This window comes from Anas acuta, chromosome 2, assembly GCF_963932015.1.
Source record: "Anas acuta chromosome 2, bAnaAcu1.1, whole genome shotgun sequence".
Taxonomy (NCBI): domain Eukaryota; kingdom Metazoa; phylum Chordata; class Aves; order Anseriformes; family Anatidae; genus Anas; species Anas acuta.
In genome coordinates, this window is record NC_088980.1 from 19,063,598 (window position 1) to 19,081,099 (window position 17,502).

The 17,502-nt window shown below is 40.5% G+C and overlaps 1 long non-coding RNA gene across 2 annotated transcripts; it reads left to right on the top strand.

Annotated features, from left to right (window-relative positions):
* The first annotated feature begins 1,427 nt into the window (after positions 1-1,427).
* On the top strand, positions 1,428-16,926 carry LOC137851668 (uncharacterized). 2 transcript variants are annotated; one of them, XR_011093340.1, is made up of 4 exons: positions 1,428-1,567; positions 2,593-2,659; positions 10,305-10,365; positions 16,820-16,926. It is a non-coding gene; the product is annotated as an uncharacterized lncRNA (long non-coding RNA). The 2 variants fall into 2 exon arrangements; XR_011093339.1 differs by lacking the exon at positions 16,820-16,926 and adding an exon at positions 12,262-13,207.
* Positions 16,927-17,502: the final 576 nt, after the last annotated feature.

Below are 17,502 nucleotides of genomic sequence, written 5' to 3' on the forward strand. Positions count from 1 at the left end.
GGGCCAAGCGGGCTCCCCGTGGCCCTGCCGCCGCCTGGAGCCCTCCCCGTGTCACTGCAGAGCGCTGTGCCGCCCCCTTTACCCCGCCAGGCCGCGCCCCGGCTGCTAGAAATGCGGGTTTTTGCTTGTTTTTGGCCGCAGTGTGGCGGGGCAGGAGTTCGGGGAGGGCTTTGGAGGGGGGAGCTGAGGGTACAGGGCAGAGGGAAGCGAGGATCCCGCTTCTGGCCCTAGACTTTGCTGTAAGCAGCCGTGGGAGAGGGGAAAATGGCAAATAATGGCACGCAGTTGAGTCCCCTTTGCAATTTATCCCCACTCAGGAGTGCAAGTGGCAGTTCTTTTAGGGAAGGGCTAAGTCTTTAATACAGTGGGCTGGCGTACTGATGAAAAAATAAATCCTTAACTTCTCTAAATGAAAGAGAAAGGCTAGTTCCTCACACAAGTAATACTGAATTCTTATGAAAATTAATAAATATATACCATCTGTTTAAAAACTAAAAGTTCTCCTGTGCATCCTTCCATCATATTCTTTCTTTCTTTCTTCCTTCCTTCCTTCCTTTCTTTTTTGGCTCATATTATTCTTGTTTCACTGTCTGCAGAGCATTTGTGGGAAAATAAAAAGCCGTCGATTCTTGGGAGCAAGCAGATAAAACAGTTATGCAACATAGAGCAAGGCAGAGGCAAATCTCTGTTAGAGCATCATGCGTGGTGGCCCCGCAGTTAAGACACCAGCACAGAGCTTTGTTAGAGGACCAGAAGAGTTATCTCCTTTCTATTATCAGCTTTGGGCTGATGATGGAGAAAGCCATGCCAGATAGTTATGCTATTTTCAGAACAAGAATTCATTGTCGTATTCTCTTTTGCCAGCTAAGGCTGTTTTGGAGTGAATGCTAAGCCAAATTCTGAAATCGAATAACATTTTCTAACTTCAAATTGCAGTTTAATTGCCATCCGTAACTGCAGAAGCAAATGGGAACAGGCAAATATAATCATTTTTGGACCTCAAAGTCGGGTAATAATAGGTAAAGACATTACAGCTACTATTAACTCTCTCCTGTGATCTCTTTTTTATCACATATCTCATTCCTTTCTCCCCAGATTTTTTATTACATTGCACTGCACGTATAAATTCAGTTCTATTTTTATAATCCATATCAATCTGCAGAGATCGTAGCACAAATAGGTCCAGGCCTTGTTGGTTTATTCTGTGATAAATGTGATTACAGTTGTAGCAGAAGAGTTGGTGGGTCATTTTTAGTTGTAAACAAGCCCCATACATAATGGTGTCTTGTTCCACTTTTACCATCACCACTCCCGTAGAAAACGTATAGAGATTTACGATCACCTTCACTAGAAACAGCTGCGATAACAAGTCGGAGCCATTTATACTGATCTGTATCTAACCAGAGAAATCACACTGAAGATCTAAAGCCAGTCTCAGACTGACTGACTCTCCATGAAGTCTCACTGATCTTTGATAGTTACAATGGATATTAGAGACAGGGAAAGAAGGGGGAAAAATGTAGCTGCTTGGTAGAGAGAGGCAAGTCACCTGCTTCACAAACTTCTTGTGGGTCTTTATTTTTCTAAAGAGGCACTGCAGATGACAAATGTAAGGAGAGATGAATGTAACTACAGAAGGCAAAGATTTGGGTTTAAACTCTGTGCTGGGGCTGGCTGGGATGGAGCTAATTTTCCTCACTGCAGCTAGTATGTTGCTGTGTTGTAGATCTGTGGCTAAAACAGTGCTGATAACACTCCCGTGTTTCAGCTGTTGCTCAGCAGTGCTTGCACAGCATCAAGGCCTTCTCTTTCTCACACTGCCCCCACAGTGAGGAGGCTGGTGGTGGGCAAGAGGCTGAGCTGGGACAGCTGACCCCAACCGACCATGGGGTTTTTCTGTACTAATATAGCTCAGCAATAAAAACTGGGGGGTAGTCTCACCAAAGTAGCCATTGCCTGTAAACTGGCTGGACATCGGTCTGCTTGTCAGAGCTGGTGCCTTTACATCATTTATTTTTCCTTTTTTGTCCTTCACTTATTGTGCTATCTTTATCTTGAACCACATTTTTTTTCTCACTTTTGCTTTTCCGATTCTTTCTCCCATCCTGCTGAGTGTGAGTAGTGAGCAAGTTGCTGGTGGATGCATAGTTGCTGGCTGGGATGAGCTCACCAGAAACTCAATGGTCTCCATAACAATAGCTTTCCTTTTACATATCTTCGGTGGTGATTGTTCTTATGACTATTTCAAACATAATTCTGGCCAATCTCCACTTAGTTACATCTTTATTTCCATCTAAACTGTCGCACAAACTTTTGACAATGTAGAATCCACGTGAAAAGAGAAGTGGTAATCAGGTGCACAATTGCTGTGTTTCAAGACAGTCCTGGAACAAAGGGTTTAGTTACTTGAAGATAAAAGTGCTTCGTGCAGATTGGAAACAGTCACACAAACTCTATGAAGAGCATGCATCTGCATTGTGAAGTAGACAGGCGTACAGACAACAGCAAGAAGAACAGCAACAGATGACCTGGAGAAAGATGAGCATGCTTCAGAGCTTCTCCACGGCTCTGTTATTCATGCCATGTTTACAGGTCTAACCTCCAGGACCCTGAAGCACATCCAGGTGTGTGCTCTTGTGGCATTTTGACTCCACGCCAGGTGAGATTTGAGCACATCCCTTCTATGTTCTTTAGCCCAGTATGGATTTCTGTTCAGTTGTGTGACTGGAAGTTAAAGACTGTGAGCACATTGTGGGCACTTTACCTACTCCATGGTCTAGATAAAAGTGGTATTGTCATGCCATGGAAATGAATTTTGTAGAGATTATCTTTTCTGTCTTTATTTCTATCTGTGTTTACCATGGGTAAGAGGCAATCAAGCACTGTGTGACAGCCATATAATTGCAGTATTGTTATTATGTTTTGGCACAATTGTACAAATATATCAAGGAAAACATTTTTTTAATTTAATGTTGTGAAAATATTCTGAGGGTGTCATTAAGTAACAACATACTAATAAGGAGAAAAAGGAAGACGACTAATGAGAACAGTTACAAAATGTCATGAAAATTCACAACTTTGACCAATATTCACAAATGACAGAAATATTTTATTGAAAGTTAATTTATTCTAGCACTAAAAAAATATACATGAAACAGGATAATACAGATTGCATTAAAGATAGGAGATTATGAAATTAAAGAGTTTTCTAGAAACTAAATACCTAATAGAGTGAATAAGGACTTTATTAACTACACGTTTTAATGAAATTTCTTCTGATGATTTAGCTTATGACAAAGCCACTACCGAATTTGTATGCTTTCCTGTGAAGGAACAGCGCCAAATGTCCTATCAATTTGATTAAATTAAGGCTTCTGCAAAAATAAATCAAGTGTGGATTAAAAACATATTTGAAAGAATATTATGGAACAACATTTTTAATATTTAATTTCATAAGGTCTTTAAGCACATAAACTACTGCTAAATCAAAGTAGTTTTTGAATTTAAGTGTTGGAAATTTGCATGTTGAGGTGTTTCAAATTATCTTTCTAGTGTTACTGAAAGCACCACTGGGGGAGTTGTTTCTCATTTCCTGAAACATCAGAAGTGGAATTATTATTTGCTGGATTGCTTGTCTGAAATAATTCTTTTTTCCATTTAAAAAAAAAAAAAATCACTCATATTTTATGCTTTAAGAAATGCATGATGACATACAGTACATACAGTCTTGTCATATAGCTTGCTTTATGTCAGTCTCAGAAGACACTTAAAAGGAGCTTTCCTTCTCTGACAAGAAGCAGCTGGCTTTGGGAATAATGAATTTACAACATATCATCATCTCATTTCAGTTTGGTATATTACTTCTCACATTAAAATACCCAATATCGATGTAAATTGACCTCTTTCTCTAGGAAAAAAAAAAAAAAGAAATAAAAAAAAGAAACAAGCCTTTCATTCTTTTGGCTTGCAAGTGAGATTTGTAAGTCTTCATTTTCTGCAGGCACCCTGCCTTCACCAAGGGTATGGATTGGATGGATTGGGACTACTCAAAAATGCCCTCCCACTGCAGGAGTATTTTTTGGCAGGTTTTCCTTTGATACAACATTCCAGGTGGTTCAGCAGTGAAAGTTTTAATCTTGGAGCTGAGGTCTCAGCTCTGCCATAGACTTCCTGTATGATTCTAAATAAACTCATAAAATGAAACCAATTTGGTTTTTTAACTGAAATGACTAAATACATTTGAAAATACCTTAGCATTTCTATACCTGAAATTCTGGCTATGAAACAGGATACTTCTGAGTGACAGGACATTATTATGCAGAGTGTTTTGATCTGATGTTCATTAATGTCCTCAAATACAGTTGCTACAGCACAGAAGCAATACAAAATTAGGAAGAGTATGCCTCAGTGGTATCTGGTGAATCAGTAGGTGGCACACTTGTTTCTTAGGGCATGTGTATCTTAAGAAAATGAGGCTGTATTTTAAGTCACCTTGCCGATTATATTTTTTGGTTTATAAAACCCAACAGCTTAGCTAACATAAATGGACCTGATGTCTAAGGTGGTGAAAACTGTATGTTGTCAAGAGATGTTAAGTGATGACTGTAAGGAAGGATTGAAGGAAAGGCTGACTGAAGGAATCACCTTTTTGACCATACATCTAAAATATCAGATAATTCTGCCTAAATGTTTTCACAGCATGTTAGCAAACATATTTTAAAGCATCACTTGTTTTCAAAGGCACAGATCCTTCTTAAAGCTAAACTGAATCAATTCTCCAGCATATTACTAAGTGTCATCCTGGACATCCTAGGATTGACATCAGATGTTCTCAGAGGCCTTTCTCTCTTGTGTTGATGAAGGAATACAGACACTATGTTTTAATAAAGTTTTTTTTTTGCCCAAATTTCAGTTTACAACTTCAGCCTTCAGAAATAAAGCGCTCTGTAGTATCCTCAGGACAAATTATGCCGTATCATTTCCATTCTTATAGCAACACTGTTCCCGGTAAGCCTTGCCAAAGGCTGTGTTTCGACAAGGAATGACAACTCTGTTCTTATCTTGGCTTTGAAGGCTAGACTTGCAAAATATAGAAGATAGTTTAATGAATATTTTTAACTTGTTTCACTACTGTAGTATTCAAAACAGAATATTTTCTTGGTCAAAGTCTGCTCTTTTAATTATAGATTTAGAATTCTCATTTCTCATTCATCATTTTAATGTTTTGCTTCCTTTGTATTCCTCCCTTTGTTTCTTGTTTGGAAGGGAAATTGAGCAATTTTTTTTTTTTTTGCTTTTCTTTAGTTCCTCTTCATTAATCTACTCTGTAATTTACATAACTTTCTCAACTCTGAAAACAGTCTAGAGTACAGAATTACATTTTAATTTTCCTTTTGCTTACTGTGTAACTTTAAAAAGTTGAGGCAAAATAGGTCTGCAGCTGAGAGAGGGACAATAAGTCTTTCATGTAGGGATTTTTCTTCTGAGTTTGGAAATCCAAAAAGAAACAAACATTTCTAAGTTTGAAGTTATGCAAAGAAAAGTTATACAAATACTGTTTGCTGAAAAAGGTGGTAGTTTCAATGGAAGCTCTGATTTTTTGTTCTCTGAAAATGCTCTTTAGATTTAGAAAATTAGTTCAGAGATTAAAAAATCTCTGGTTATTGAGATTATTACCTCATATATTGCTATTAAATGTTATTTATCTCATTCCTTAATTTTAGCTGGGATACCTCTATCTCTTGTGCTATCAGATGTTTAGCTGTAAGAGTGTGTAAATCTGTTATTTCTGAAATATTTTTAAGTCAGATATTTAGAGATACCAAACTATCTTCAAACTGCTTTCCTCTCCCCTTCATAGTCAGGATTTTTTGTAGAAGTCAGAGCATCTATTTACTCCCACGCCCAACTAATCTTTAAGGAAACACTTGTTTTGGAGTGTTTTTGCCAGACTCAGCCTGGAGATGAGAATCCAGCATCTTCCTGGCCAACCGCTTAATGAGCCCATGGGTAACTTGAAAGGTGCCAGCAGTGCTGTCTCCAAAGCCTGTTGGTGGTGCCAGGCCCTATTGTCAGAATAATGTAATTCACAGCTTGAATATAGGTTTAAACTAGCCAAGCTCTTGTATTTTTGCTCCTATAAAAGCTAAGCAGAGTGAAAGATGAGCGCATGAAGGGAAACTAGCAGTGCTTTAGGACAGTCACCCTGCAACCACGTGGAACTGAGGCTCTTGTTTTAACTTTAAATTATTTTTAATTTCAACCACATTTCCTAGCTTGATTACTATCCAGTTCTTGGTTGTGTGTGTGGTTGTTTTTTTTTGTTTGTTTGCTTGTTTTTTTGCATTATTTGCATTGAAAACTCTCTTGACATGTTGTCAGCCTACCAAAATGTTACCTATTTCTGGATATTAAAAATTTGGTCATCAGCCCGGTCATTTGAGGTATTTGGCAGAGTGCATTCAGGAGCATTTGCTAGGGCATCTGCGCTGAATGTTACAGAGCTGTGTTTAGTTTAGGATGCTGAACAACCAACATGTTGTGCAACACAGCCCTCCTTTGTCTTCTGCTTTTTCTTTTCCGGTAGAGCTTGTTGGATCTTGCACTCCCTTTGCCTTTAGTGTAAGTACACATTCTGTACTTGCCTAGTCCTGATTTCTGAGTCGATACGTACTCAGAAATCACAGCTTAGCATTTTTTTACTAAGCATAAATCAGAATGAGACTACATGCTATGTGGTTTTGTAAAATCACTGTTGTCCAGAGTAGTAAAAATTTGTGTTCTGTTGCCTTACATGGATGGATACTATGAACACAGAAAAAAACTTTCCAGACATGGACAGCCCCCTGGGCAGCAACGTCAAGGTGTGGTTTCTAATGCAGAGGGTATTGAAACAGGCTTTTAGAGTATATATAATGGTGTTTTGGTTCCCTTCGTGTGTCAGGTAGACACACAAATGACTGTACCCAGACTGAATGAGAGCTGCTTTTGTGCACCCTGGGATCTTCTTTTCTTCACTGTCCATATCCAGGGACCTTCTTGCAGAAACCAAAGCAGGGGATGAGAAGGGGAAAGATGCAAACTGGAGAGCTCATAGGTTTTGGTCTCTGATACAGGATGCATGCAGCTGAGCACACGAAAACCAGCAGCCCTGGGCCCACTGTTTTCAGCTAATGCAGGTTTGGTTCTTGTCGGATGCCCAGGACTTTTGTTCTGGAGAGTCTGGTGTTGGGCAGCTTTCTTTTACAGTAATATAGATCAGGATCTGAAAAGTTACCTGCTAACTTCATGTCTCTGTGTTTTGGTGATCATTTAAAACAATTTCTTTACATGATGTGTGCTCTAATAGATTGGCCTTTACAGATAACGCACTGCAGCACACAGCACGATGTCACGGCATTGCATCTCAGCCTGGAAACCTTTGCAAGTTGTCTGAGATAAATAAAAAAGATAAATGTGGTAACTGTATATATTTCCATAATATATGGAACCTCGTGTCTTCACTAACCTAACTAGGAAGCCACCAGCAAGTGGTGCATCTAAAAGCTTTTTTTTATTATTATTTTTTTAGGCCAGATGGTACTGTCTCCTTTTTCATTGCGGTTACCCTGAAGTCAGAGACACTATCACAGACAATGTAGAATTGCTAAGCAGTGTTTAAATACCTGTTTCGTGTCTTGTTTGTATACTTTCTATATGTTCTTCCCTTGTACCATGCGCAATTAGCTAATAGTGAGGCTCTGTAGTCTGGAATCAAGCTAGAGACACACCATTAAAATATAATCTTGTTTATTTAGAGATCATTTAAGTAATGTCCTCTTTGCACATCCACAGATGTTTCTTTGCTCATAGTTCCAAGCCTCTTTCCAGACAGCCCTGTCCCAAAAACTGTTGATGCCAGGCCTACATTACTGCTTGCTGCATGTTGCATATCCCCTGGGGTTGGCACCAAATTCCAGGTCCCAGTGCCAGGTACACACCTGGCTCAGTCACTGGTAGGATCTAGCTGCACCCTGAATTTTGGGCAACGGCTCTTACTGTTTCTTGGTTTTGGAAAGCCACTTAGACCAAAAAAAGGGGACTTCTTGCATGCTGAAAATATCACCACTGTCACGCCTGTGCACTTACATGAGTGAGTTTTAGCAAGCTCTCTTCACAATGTTTTAGTTTCTTCAGTGATTTATTCATTTATTAATGGTGTAAGAGCAAAAGGTAATGGTAAAGGTAAAAAGTGAAAGGATAGAATATAAGAGATAAACAAAACCAATAACAGTAGTAAAAGAGCACTGTGAGTAAATAGCATTGGGGTCAACGCTGGGGCTCATAGGAATTCAACCTGCTGCTGAGCACCACAAGATGCAGCAGGCATCTGCTTGTGTTTATCCATGTAGCTGCCCCCATCTACCTCTCTGCAGACTGTGCCTGCGTCAGCCTCGGTAATGTGGAGGCTTTTCAGCTCTGGGATTTACTTGGCTGTTGGCACAGCAGCTCAGCATTGCATGGGCAATCCAGGAAGCTCTAATAAAACAGGAACACGTGAATGGCCAGGTAGCAAGACAGGATAAGTTGAGCTTTTACTGGAGGTATTTGTAGGCTCTCTTCACTTAGCAGAGTGAAGGAGCCAGCTCTGATTCTGAAATAAATACTCCTTATGTTTACAATAACAGTTGTTTTTTAATCTCTCCCTAAATGATATTCTTTCAGTTTTAATGTGTGCTGCTACCTCAGAAAGCATTGCTTGTGTAAAATTTTGCTGTTGATGATCAAGGCGGTGTGATATGTTTAACAGACCTATATCTTAAACCTCTATCTCATTTGATATCACAGGAAGTCATTGTGATGATTGCTTGGTTTTGTTGGGTTGTTGGTTTGTTGTTTTTTTTTCCATTCACTGTGCCAGGATTTAACATGAGACTGATAGAACCAAACTTTATTTCAAGTTCTTTTTATAAGATGCCTGGTTTGAAGATATGCTGGATTTGTGATTATTTACTTTCTAACCATTTATATCGATGTGCTAAAACTGTGTTTTTCACTGCTTGCTGGTTGATTGTAGTTATGTGTTAAATTTGATTACAGGGGAGAGGAGCTTGCTTTCTTGCAAAGGCAAACCAGTCTTTGAAGCTGGCTAGTTTCTTCTTGCAGTCCTTCCAAAGTTTTAAGTTTTACCTTCATCATTGGACATCTTCTAGACTCCTTATATGAAAGTGTGTGCTTAATAGTTTCTCAGATAAAAGTAGCCAAGAAAACTTTTTCTTTTTTTCTTTATCAGACCAAGTTTTAAGACACGTATTTCAGTTGCAACACTGTTTGTGCAGCCCATGACTTTAAGCAAAGGGTTAACTGTTTGTCTCCTTGTGTCAGTTCCTCAGTTGGTATGGATTAGTGTAGCTGACTTCAGCAGAACCAGCTCTATTTTCAGCAGCTCAGAATATAGTCTCTTGGGCTGTTTTAGTATTAAACAAACTTGTTCAATTAGCAACAATTACTTTTGACAGTGAAAGGATAACAGAGGATTCTGCTCGCAGGTGTCCGTCTTTGATCTTAGCCCACTGAGCCATTTAATGATTTTGTTTGGCTTGGTGCTGCAAGCTATCAACTAGACAAAACAATTTTTAAAAAATTAGTTCTCTAATTTCTGAAGGCCTTCGTCATTAAATGTTCATGCCAAGATCTCCGTGTGCATGTCTGGGGAGGCAGCAGCAGCAAGAAGAACTGCAATGAGAAAGAGCAGAAATAAAAGGGATGCAGGGGGCACAGATGAGGCTGAAATGGATCACTTGATGACAAAGCTGAAGCATAAGCAGTCAGAGAAATAAATCAAAGGACAGTATTGCTTATTCTGTTGGATTTCCCTGCATTCATGAAGGAGGCAGGGACATATGCTTAGGATTAAAGCTAATGTGCCTTTCAGACAAAAAAATCATTCTCTGGGGCTTATGCTTTCTGTTCTCAGACCTCTTGAAGTTAACATTGAAGTCATTAGCAATTATACAGGAGAAGATTCAGCTAAATATCCCTTCAGGTCTCCCTGGCTGGACCTAATGAATCTGGATGCAGCGTTTCCCCAGCTGACAGTCTGATAACACTTCATATCTCTAGCTAGCTCAGCTCTGCTGCACAGTGTTACAGCAGAGTTCCTTCTCTTTTGTAAAGTGTTTGTGAATTTATACACAGAAAAAGGCTCAGAGTAACATCAGTACTGTAGACCAACGCAGAAATACTGATGTGCTTTAGAACAAATATTACTTCATACTTGGCAGGCCTATAGATAACCAAAACTTTTTTTTTTTTTCCATTTTCAGGAGTGCTTCATGCCAGTTTGTGTTTGCTTACTTCACCACTGAGAGCAGTAAATCAGTGCAAGTAAGTCATAGTGAATCATGCTTATTAGCAATTAATACCTGATAAGATTTCAAAAGTGTTAGTAAACTGAAACAACTGGCAAGGATTTATACATTTTTATAAATTACATTTAGAGTGTTATTCATAATATTCACTTCTATCGATCTCAGAATAACGTAGAAACCCTAACACAGTTATTAACTATACATATTTCTCTCATTATTCTGACAGGTTTATCAGAACAGCATATTTCAGATTTCTGTAAATTATAACAAGATATGACAGGCAGGCTAGATAAGAAAGGATACACATCTTCACAAGTAAAACCTGGAATAATTATATAGTGTACTTGGTAAGACAGGAATCTTGTTGAAATGAAAGACGAAGAAAGAAATTATAACAATTTCAAAGCTGTAGTCATTTTTAACTGAAGATTCTACTTATTTTTCCACTTGGCAACTGTTATATTAGCTATAGCATAGGGAGATCAAATGAAAATGGAAAAACAGGAGGCTTTTTCACACTGCAGGCAACTGTAATGGGTTCTACCAATTTTTATTTGTCCCTTTCATTGTGCTAATGAGACTCTCTCGGTTATAAAGGGTTTCACTTGGCTATTGAACTTTCTGCCAGTCTAGAAATTGGCTAGTGCTATATAGCTGTATTGTATGTTTTAGCACCTGTTGTTATGGTCATTACTCAGGGATACTGACAATTGCCCTTTGGTCTTTTGTACATGCTGTTCTTTCCAGCTTCTCTATGGCTTATTGTTTTTCGTGCTCTGAACCTGTCATCTTCCCAGTCTGAATAATTTCCTCACTATAGGACAGTTAGTGTCTCATCAGTCAAATACTTCACTGTGGAAGTGATTTATTCAGAGCTGTGGGGTTTTACAAATCAAGATCACTTTCCCGAATGACACAAATGATACCATTACTAAATATAATACTGGGGGATTTATTGCACGGTCTGCTTTATTCTAAACTCCGAGTTCTGCACGTTGTATGGCATCAGGTATCAGTGCTCTCAGGTCCTGTTTATTTTGGTACCTGTGAGAATGCTGTGCTAGGTCAGGGGACAGAGGGAGCACTGAGTGGTGGGCTAACACGGAGCTGGGCTGCATCCAAAAGTGCACCCCTCAGTAGGACCTCTGAGAGCAGAAGGCTCTTTTAGGACAGCACGGGCATGCAACAGCTTCATTCCTGCTCCATGATTTCATGCACCAAATCAAAGCATCTGTGTAAATGCTGAGTAAATGTGTGCGTTGGATCCCCAGCTGCAAGAAAATGCCAGGCAGGAGCTAACTGCATGAGCCCTGCAAGCAGCATGAAATACTTGGCAGGTCTGAAGTCTAAATTCAGTGATGCTGTGAACCCAATTGCCACAGACTCACACCCTGCACAATCACTCGCATCTCTCAGATAGAAAAGATAGAAGGTTAGACCCACACTGTGCTTCCCGGAGCAACAGATAGCAAGAAAACAAGTCAGATATTTTCAAATTCTCTACTGAAGAAGGACAGAATATTGTAATAACATTAAAGCAAAAATACTGACTGTTATAACAAGTGATCTAAAACCAGAAAAGAATCCTTTATTCTAAGTATGGTCACGGGTTGAGCTTTATTTCGGAGTGTGTGTATAAGCTGGTCATGGCTGTCAAGTTCAAACTGTAATTAATATGTTGTGCTAAATGATGATGATGTGGATGCATTGGGGGTATTCTGGTGAGTTCAGTACACAAATGTTTGGACTGATATAGACACTATTATTTAAGATTTTGCCAGTGGTTATATTCACAGATATTAATAATTTAACGCAGTTATTTATAATCTAGCACCTCTTAATCTTCTGGCAGGCAAAGTTTTCTATAATTTTGATGTACACTGATTTCATTTTTTTCAAACACATTCCACAGAAATTTTGGCACCAAGTTGGCATTTGTATCCTTCCTCCTGTATCTTTTTTTTTTTTTTAATTTTCCACTAAAGATTTTCAAGCCCCAAATGAAAAAAGATATAGGAAGTGACCAGTGCTTACTTCCTTTGAAATTAAAACCAAATCCTCATCTCAGTTCTAGTCAGTGGGTTTAAGTTCTGTTGACTGTGTAGCCTGGAGTCCGGCCACAGATGTTTCTGATGCCCCATTACATAGACAATCCAGTACAAAGCTAATTTATTAGTTATATAACTAATCTTTCCTTACTCCATCTTTATTTGTAAGACCACTTTGAAAAAGAGTAATTTTCTGTGTTGATACATCAGTATGGAATTTATTTCTTCCCTTTTTGGTTTGGCATAAGATAGACCAAAACATCAGGTTTTATGTGGGTGATAGTCCAAAATGGACAGAGGTAGTGAAAGGATGATATCATTATTTGCAGTTTTTATTCTGAAGAGATGAAAAATTCAGAGTTTTTGTCTAGTAAGTGCTTCCGCTTTCTCTAACAAACTTGTGGACAGATAGTTGAAAACAGATACCCTGTAACTTGCAGCTTGATATCCAGCTTGAGTGATATCATGGTCTAAACATGTTCCAAAATAATGGAAAGAGCACAAGAAACAATCAAAGTGTGGGTCCTTCCGGTGAAATGCACTGCATATGTCTGACTATCACATATTTCTGGGAGCTATAGCTGATTAACACATTTGGCTGTTACTTGGAAGAGCAGTAGGTTATATCTGCTCAAGGACAGGACTTGTGTTTTTGGAGAGTATCACGGGATGTCGTGCCAAAGGTGGCAGGAACTGGACTCACTTTCCACTCGAGTGTGCCAACGACTGATTCACCTAACGTATGAAATTGAATAATACCTGGTGACAATTTTTTTTCATTCCTCTGGATTTCTTACAATTTTATTTTAATCATTTCAGTGTAATTTATAATTAGTTTATTTTTTTATTGTTAATATATTAATTTAAAAGCTGTGTATAAGCCAGGGACTTAGCTGCCTGCACAGAAAGGTACCACATGTCTTTTCAGACATCGTAGGCCTCTCCCAGTGCAGCCGCCTTTGGCCACGCGTGGGCCACTCCATCACAGAGGCTTTTGAGGTTACAGTGGCCACCACTGGTAACGACAGACATGGAGAGCACTGAGGTACTCAGCAACTTCTTTGCCTCCGTCTGCACTGGTAGATGGGCTTCCCAAGCCTTTCATTTCCCTGAACCCATAGATGGAGGCTGGGGGAGCAAAGTCCCACCCACTGTACGTGAAGAACAGGTTCAAGACCACCTGGTGAATCTAAACAGGTACAGGTCTGTGGGACCTGATGACATGAATCCCAGGGTCCTGAGGGAACTGGCTGATGGAGTTGCCAAGCCTCTCTGCATCATAGCTGAAAAGTCCTGGCAGTCAGGTGATGTCACATCATGCCTCTACTCTTCAACAATTAAAGAATTGAACAAAGAGCACTGCTTGTCAACAATTAAAACAATTAGGAGACATTTCTTCTCAGGAAGAGCAGTCAGGCATTGGGACGGGTTGCCCGGGGAGGTGGTAGAGTCACCATCCCTGGGGGTGTTCAAGGAAAGGTTGGATGTGGTGCTTGGGGACATGGTTTAGTGGGTGACATTGGTGATAGGAGGATGGTTGGACCAGGTGATCATGAAGATCTTTTCCAACCTTAATTTTTCTATGATTCTATGATTGAGAACCTGAGATTCCTTCAAGTAGCTGCCAAATGTGTCTTAAGACCAGTTCTCTCTTTGCAGTGACCTGCTGGAGACCATGGGAGGTACACAGGACTCTAGGACATCTCAGATGCCACCACAGGTGCCTGTGTATGCAAATCAGACCTTTGGGAGTGACTTTTGTTTGCAGATTTCTGTGTCTACATAGGGAAATCTGCACGCGTTACTGTACTCACTGGAGTTGTTATACTCGGTGGCAATCTAGCCAGGACATTGAGTGAAAGCTAGAACAAAACTGAGCTCATCCCAGCACAAACACCTAGGGCCAATTCACAGCCCTCAACAGAGCTATCTAGTGTTATCTGAGACGCCCTGTGGTATTCATCCACAGCTGGCAGATCTGAAGCCAGATTTGTGGGAGACCAGTGTTTTTCTGGAACAGCAGCAGGAGGCCAGAACAACACCCTGTGTCATCCATCATGCTGCCAGGTGAATCTGTCCAGCAGCACGATGCAGGTATAAGCAATCGTACATGCCTGTTCACTCAGTTGCACAGTTTTACAGACTCCATGGCTGGAGTGACTGTAATACCATGACAAAATGGGAGCTTAGGCACCTGACTGACATGCGGATATTTACATGCATATACCCAAATTTATGTGTATTGATATTTATATATATTTATTGATATGCAGGCTGAGTTTCACCCTTGTGTTCATGGTCTATTTCTAGTCCTTTCATTACTTATAGGGGAGCTTATAAAAAAGATGGAGAGAGATTTTACAAGGACCTGTAGTGACAGGACAAGGAGAAACAGTTTTAAACTAGGAGAAGATATATTTAGATTAAATATAAGGAAGAAAATCTCTGATTAGAGCCTGATGAGGCACCGGCACAGGCTGCCCAGAGAAGCTGTGGATGCCCCATCCCTGGAGGTGTTCAAGGCCAGGCTGGATGGGGCTTTGGGCAACCTGGGCTGGTGGGAGGTGTCCCTGCCCATGGCAGGGGGTTGGAACTGGGTGGTCTTGAAGGTCCCTTCCAACCCAAACCATTCTGTGATTCTGTGACTTCAGGGGACACTACAAAGATCTACAGTCTGGCTCCTGCTCTGAAATGCCCGGTGGAGGAACCTGTCTCTGTCACTCTCTCTAGCTGGGGCTTGGGAAGCTGTGTGATACAAATTATTTTTTAAGTCTGTCCCTGAAATGCAGCTTCTTACAGTGATAAGGGATTCCCATACTTACGAAACCTTAGGGGGCCTAATGGATTTAACCTCCATCCCACTCGAGACAAGACAGCTACGCAACGGCTCCATTTCTAATATCAAAGCCGTGGCAGGGCAGTCTGGTGAAAATAAGCATCCAGTCCTGTGGTGATTACACCTGCTTGGCTATGTTTGTATATGTTGTACACATGCAATTTACTTGTATTGTAAAGGTGTAGTTTGTTGTTTGTTTCAAGGCTTGTTTTGTTAGGAATTAATTCACCCCCACTACTCACAACTGCTCCTGGTTACTTCCCAGTTTACTGCTGCCCTTCTGCAGTGTGTTTGCTCCCACTTCAACTACAGATTTCCACTGCAGTTGAACATACATCAAAGAAACAGTCAGGAGCACAAAAACAGACTGTATAAATTTCAGAAGTTTCTTTTCTGTTTTCACTTTAATTTTCATATTCAGAGGAAACCCTAAGGAATACTGGACTGTAAAACAGCTTGGAGATCAATCACGAGCCTTTGCAGTATTTTTATTGTTGCTATTGTTCTTGTGTCATGTTGTGAACCAAATTTTCAAGACTTGCATAGCTAAATCTGCAGACTTCTGCCTGGTGGGACTTTGAAAAATATCAAGGCAGGATAAATATGCTGAAAAAGGGCACACCTGCCTCTTTGGTATTTCTGGAAATGAGGTGTTTACCCTGATTAGGCATTTAGAGAAAAGCACGTCCCTTAGTGTCTTTGGGAATCTATGCACTTTGGAAAACTGCTCTAATTATTTAACGGAAGGTGAATAATTTCTGAGGTTTGCTGAGAAATTGAAGACATACCACATTAAAAGTATTGGAGAACACATAAAATATGCAATCATTTTAAAGAAGGAGATTGACAGACACCGTGACCCTTCTCGGTAGACATCATCTGACAGCTTCTTGGGAAAAAAAAATTGCAGTAAATGAACTCTGTGTGGGAGAAGGGGAAGGCTGGAAGGTGTTTATGCACCAGCTCAGAAGCAGTAGTCACGGTGTGTGATTTGCCGTGCGGATCTGCCAACACAGGCAGATCCCGGTGGCAGAATCTGACAAATTGGCAAACAAATCCACTGCGCTGTGGGGGGAGATAAGCAGTGGTGTGATGAGACACAAAAAGGCAGTAACATCAAAATTGTGGTCAGGGAATATCATAGCCACTGTATTTTGTGTATACTCGGTTGAGGGGGGGATATGCATAACAGATGGCCTGAAAACAGCAGTTTTGAATTAATCAGGATGCAAGATTATGGGGATACAGATGACAGATTTAGTGTATCGATGGTGAAAAACTAGATAGGAGAAGTATTGTAGTGCAAGGAGTAGCAACCCATGCACTTAGGCTTGGAATTTAGTTGGAAGGGACTTCTGAAGGTTATCAAATCCATCCCCTTGCTCAAGGCAGGGCAGAGCTTTTAAGTCACGGTGGGCCTTGTCGAGATGAATTCTGAGTGTCTTCAAGGATAGATCCTTATGACTTTGGGGCAACCTGTTTCTGTGCTTTAACAACTTCAGAGAGGACGTTTGTTTTTTTCTGTGTTCCCTCAGAAAGTCCTTTGTTGCTGCCTGACTGTTGTCTCTTGTCCTTACCCTGTGCAGCTCTGAGATAAGTCTGGCTTCATCCTGTCCATAAGCCTGACCAGGCAGTTCAAAGCAGCAGCTGGTTTCCAACTGAGCTGCCTCTTCTCCAGGCTGAACAGCCCCAGGTATCTCACCTTCTCCATGTACGTTAGGTGCTCTGGTCCCTTAGACACCCTGACAGCTGTCTGCCAGACTCACTGCGGTATGTCCATGCCTTCCTTGTGCTGGGGCTGCCAAAACTGGCCGTGTGTGCCGAATTGAGGGGAGTAGTCACTTCTGTCAGCCAGCTGGCTACGCTGCGGCTAGTGCAGCCCAGTGTGCAGCTAACGCTGCTGCTGCTGCTGTGATTTCCAGAGCCAGAGAGTCTGCGGGGAAGTGGTCTTTGTAAATCCAAATTCTAGGAATCATTAAAAATTCCCAAATCCCTGTAGGGCCCTTCTGGGTCTATCATGAGGTTGGATAACTCATTTAAGCCGACAACTGTGAGTTCTCCTAGCATGGGCGAGTGGCTGAAATTGTTTGGAGGAACACCCATCTGCAGTGCTCAAGGATAGCATGTGGTTATTCATCAAGATTTTATTTGCTAACAAAAATAATGAATTCACTGAGGACGTTGTGAAATCAGAATGGTGAGAGGAAAGTTATACAACACCAACAACAACACTGTGCATGAATTTCATATACAGTGCATAAATAAAAGG